This window comes from Schistocerca americana, unplaced genomic scaffold (assembly GCF_021461395.2).
Source record: "Schistocerca americana isolate TAMUIC-IGC-003095 unplaced genomic scaffold, iqSchAmer2.1 HiC_scaffold_588, whole genome shotgun sequence".
NCBI classification, from domain to species: domain Eukaryota; kingdom Metazoa; phylum Arthropoda; class Insecta; order Orthoptera; family Acrididae; genus Schistocerca; species Schistocerca americana.
Genome location: NW_025726333.1, coordinates 37501 through 42500, shown reverse-complemented (window position 1 = coordinate 42500; position 5000 = coordinate 37501). Strand labels below are relative to the sequence as shown.

The 5000-nt window shown below is 51.5% G+C and overlaps 1 non-coding gene across 1 annotated transcript in view; it reads right to left on the bottom strand.

Moving 5' to 3' along the window:
• LOC124587192 overlaps window positions 1-559 on the bottom strand; it is a 1910-nt gene extending 1351 nt beyond the window's left edge. Inside the window, exon 1 of the ribosomal RNA XR_006975332.1 lies at window positions 1-559. This exon is cut by the window's left edge and continues 1351 nt beyond it. This is a non-coding gene — a ribosomal RNA (small subunit ribosomal RNA).
• Between the last annotated feature and the right edge of the window lie 4441 nt (window positions 560-5000).

The following is a 5000-nucleotide window of genomic DNA, read 5'->3' as shown; positions in this document are numbered from 1 at the left end:
TACTCGTTAAAGGATTTAAAGTGTACTCATTCCGATTACGGGGCCTCGGATGAGTCCCGTATCGTTATTTTTCGTCACTACCTCCCCGTGCCGGGAGTGGGTAATTTGCGCGCCTGCTGCCTTCCTTGGATGTGGTAGCCGTTTCTCAGGCTCCCTCTCCGGAATCGAACCCTGATTCCCCGTTACCCGTTACAACCATGGTAGGCGCAGAACCTACCATCGACAGTTGATAAGGCAGACATTTGAAAGATGCGTCGCCGGTACGAGGACCGTGCGATCAGCCCAAAGTTATTCAGAGTCACCAAGGCAAACGGACCGGACGAGCCGACCGATTGGTTTTGATCTAATAAAAGCGTCCCTTCCATCTCTGGTCGGGACTCTGTTTGCATGTATTAGCTCTAGAATTACCACAGTTATCCAAGTAACGTGGGTACGATCTAAGGAACCATAACTGATTTAATGAGCCATTCGCGGTTTCACCTTAATGCGGCTTGTACTGAGACATGCATGGCTTAATCTTTGAGACAAGCATATGACTACTGGCAGGATCAACCAGGGAGCTGCGTCAACTAGAGCTGAGCAGCCGGCCGCCCGGGAGTGTGTCCCGGGGGCCCGCGCGAACACGCAAGCGTCCGCTCAATTATTCTGCAAACAGGAGGAGGCTGAGCTCCCCTGCACAATACACCTCGAAACCCTCTCAGGTCCCGGCGGCGCGCAGCGCCGTCCTAAGTACTTGGTCGGGTTCGAGAGAGGCGCAATCGCCCGGAGTTTGGCGAGTAGACGCTTTAGGTGCGACCACCCGTGCTCCCAACTGAGCTTGCCGCTGCCGACAGAGGCCCGGGAGCGTGCTGTCGTGGCATTGCCGGCGGGAGACAACACGCGCCACCTACGGTGACCGGCAGCTCCAACGCCAGCGCCACAGAAGGACAAAAGCCCCACTTGGGTGCCGAAGCGAACTCTCCCAGCACAGCGCACGCGCCAACACGTCCGCACAGCTGCGATACAAACCACCTGCGAGAACCGCAGAGGCGACCGAGCAGCATACGGCGTCGCGGCGCCGAGCGCCGGGCGGCGGCGCATCCTCAGCGCACACAGTCCTCAATCGGACCAGCACACTGCAGATGTCCACCGCGCTTCGCACCGGGCCCGCGAGGACCTACTTTGGCCGCACGGCGCCGCGTGCAGGGTGCGCCGGCGCGCAGCTGCGCCGCCTGCCGCCTCCGTCGGCCGGCGCGCCTGCCACTGGCCGCCCCCACCAGCCGGCTGTAGCGCGTGCGCCCACGCACCGCGCGGCCAGCACGCCGGGAGGCCCCCCCTCACCGGCCGGGGACGGTCCCACCCAGCCACCGCCGCGTATCGCTTCACACCCAGATGCCATTCACGTTCGTGGGCATGGTGGGTATCGCTGGAACAACCGGTTGGTAGCTCAACCGATCGTCGCCATCACTGATTCACCTCTAGCGAGAACAACCGCACCACAACGGTTTACCAGTTGTTCATTTGCATAACGTCACCAGCAAACGTAGGCGTCCATCGCCATTTGCAAATTCAACGATTGTTGCATGCCTGTGTCAGGTGTCACGACACACTATGTCTGCCCACATACACGCAACAACATGTGCACGCTTCGCGAACACGTGGAAGGTGGCCCCCGTACGTATGCGATGTCCATTGCGCGAACGACTGTCAACCGGCCTCTGTCGCATGTCGCAGATGTGGAACGCAGTGCACCATGCTATCACGGTGTGTGAGAAGAGACGACTACGTCTGACAACACGCGCCACTACATCAACAGACGGCTCATGCTGATCGCCATCCAGGGCATACCACACTGCAATCCAGCTCTTATAGGGAGACGACACGTAGCTGAGTGCACAACATTTGGACCGCATGGTTCGCCGTTGTTGGCGCAGTCGTTGTACGGTCACATGTACCACGATGTATCATTCAGTACATGAGGACCAATGTGCAGTACAGTGTGTGATTTGGACGTACAACATCAGCGGACAGTTGACACAGGCCGTACCACAGCGTAGGCTAAGTGCTTCGCACATGCGAATGCCAATGAACAACTGCAAATGCCAATGAACAACTGCAAAGGGCATTGAGCATGTACGTCCTGCTGCCATCCACATTACAGTGTATAGCTGCAAGGTGTTTAACATGAAGCGATACACTGGGGACCGGGCAGTGCGAGTAGCAAACTATATTGCGGGGGTTGCAGTTAGGCAACACTACACTAATTTAACGCGTCGTATGACAATTACAGAGCAGGTTAAGGCCCAACGTGTGTTGGGTTAAGGCCCAACGTGTGTTGGGTTAAGGCCCAACGTGTGTTGGGTTAAGGCCCAACGTGTGTTGGGTTAAGGCCCAACGTGTGTTGGGTTAAGGCCCAACGTGTGTTGGGTTAAGGCCCAACGTGTGTTGGGTTAAGGCCCAACGTGTGTTGGGTTAAGGCCCAACGTGTGTTGGGTTAAGGCCCAACGTGTGTTGGGTTAAGGCCCAACGTGTGTTGGGTTAAGGCCCAACGTGTGTTGGGTTAAGGCCCAACGTGTGTTGGGTTACGTTAAGGGGCAATGTGGGTTACGTTAAGGGGCAATGTGGGTTACGTTAAGGGGCAATGTGGGTTACGTTACGGCGCAATATAGGTTACGTTACGGCGCAATATAGGTTACGTTAAGGCGCAATATCGGTTACGTTAAGGCGCAATACAGGTTACGTTAAGGCGCAATACAGGTTACGTTAAGGCGCAATACAGGTTACGTTAAGGCGCAATACAGGTTACGTTAAGGCGCAATACAGGTTACGTTAAGGCGCAATACAGGTTACGTTAAGGCGCAATACAGGTTACGTTAAGGCGCAATGCAGGTTACGTTAAGGCGCAATGCAGGTTACGTTAAGGCGCAATGCAGGTTACGTTAAGGCGCAATACAGGTTACGTTAAGGCGCAATACAGGTTACGTTAAGGCGCAATACAGGTTACGTTAAGGCGCAATACAGGTTACGTTAAGGCGCAATACAGGTTACGTTAAGGCGCAATACAGGTTACGTTAAGGCGCAATACAGGTTACGTTAAGGCGCAATACAGGTTACGTTAAGGCGCAATACAGGTTACGTTAAGGCGCAATACAGGTTACGTTAAGGCGCAATACAGGTTACGTTAAGGCGCAATACAGGTTACGTTAAGGCGCAATACAGGTTACGTTAAGGCGCAATACAGGTTACGTTAAGGCGCAATACAGGTTACGTTAAGGCGCAATACAGGTTACGTTAAGGCGCAATACAGGTTACGTTAAGGCGCAATACAGGTTACGTTAAGGCGCAATACAGGTTAGGTTAAGGCGCAATACAGGTTAGGTTAAGGCGCAATACAGGTTAGGTTAAGGCGCAATACAGGTTAGGTTAAGGTACGACATAGGTTAGGTTAAGGTACGACATAGGTTAGGTTAAGGTACGACATAGGTTAGGTTAAGGTACGACATAGGTTAGGTTAAGGTACGACATAGGTTAGGTTAAGGTACGACATAGGTTAGGTTAAGGTACGACATAGGTTAGGTTAAGGTACGACATAGGTTAGGTTAAGGTACGACATAGGTTAGGTTAAGGTACGACATAGGTTAGGTTAAGGTACGACATAGGTTAGGTTAAGGTACGACATAGGTTAGGTTAAGGTACGACATAGGTTAGGTTAAGGTACGACATAGGTTAGGTTAAGGTACGACATAGGTTAGGTTAAGGTACGACATAGGTTAGGTTAAGGTACGACATAGGTTAGGTTAAGGTACGACATAGGTTAGGTTAAGGTACGACATAGGTTAGGTTAAGGTACGACATAGGTTAGGTTAAGGTACGACATAGGTTAGGTTAAGGTACGACATAGGTTAGGTTAAGGTACGACATAGGTTAGGTTAAGGTACGACATAGGTTAGGTTAAGGTACGACATAGGTTAGGTTAAGGTACGACATAGGTTAGGTTAAGGTACGACATAGGTTAGGTTAAGGTACGACATAGGTTAGGTTAAGGTACGACATAGGTTAGGTTAAGGTACGACATAGGTTAGGTTAAGGTACGACATAGGTTAGGTTAAGGTACGACATAGGTTAGGTTACGGTACGACATAGGTTAGGTTACGGTACGACATAGGTTAGGTTACGGTACGACATAGGTTAGGTTACGGTACGACATAGGTTAGGTTACGGTACGACATAGGTTAGGTTACGGTACGACATAGGTTAGGTTACGGTACGACATAGGTTAGGTTACGGTACGACATAGGTTAGGTTACGGTACGACATAGGTTAGGTTACGGTACGACATAGGTTAGGTTACGGTACGACATAGGTTAGGTTACGGTACGACATAGGTTAGGTTACGGTACGACATAGGTTAGGTTACGGTACGATATAGGTTAGGTTACGGTACGATATAGGTTAGGTTAAGGTACACATTGTTGTAAGGAAAGGTTTAATGGGGGGCGGGGCGGGGCGGCCGGTTTGTTGATTGTGATTATAGTAAGTGGATGCCTGCGGCATCATCTGATTTGCCACGTCAGGATGCACCTTTGGCTCATGACAGGCGGCGCTCTCATTCCATGCTTGTGGCAGACCTGTGTCTTTCATTCCTGCCATTGTTTGTGTGCTGTGAGAGGAGGCAGTATTGTGATGTTGGGTGCACCCCTGTGTAGGACATGTGTGGGTGTTGGTGGCTTGGCTGAGCAATGGTGGTTGTCGGGTGGGTGGGATATTCTGTTTTCTGAGTGGACCTCCCAGTCTGGTTATGACAGTGTGGATTGTCTAATGTGGCGGAGAGGATGCACTGGGTGTTGTTCCATGCTGGTGCTTACATATTGTCTGTGTGCGTGTTACAGGCAGAGAGTAGTGCGTGATAAGGGTGTGTGGCTGACGTGTGGTTGTGATTGTGAGCAGAGTCTTTCAGCATGTATACGGACAGTTGTATACATTATCTGTATTCTGATGGCTCTATCTATTACTAATCAGCG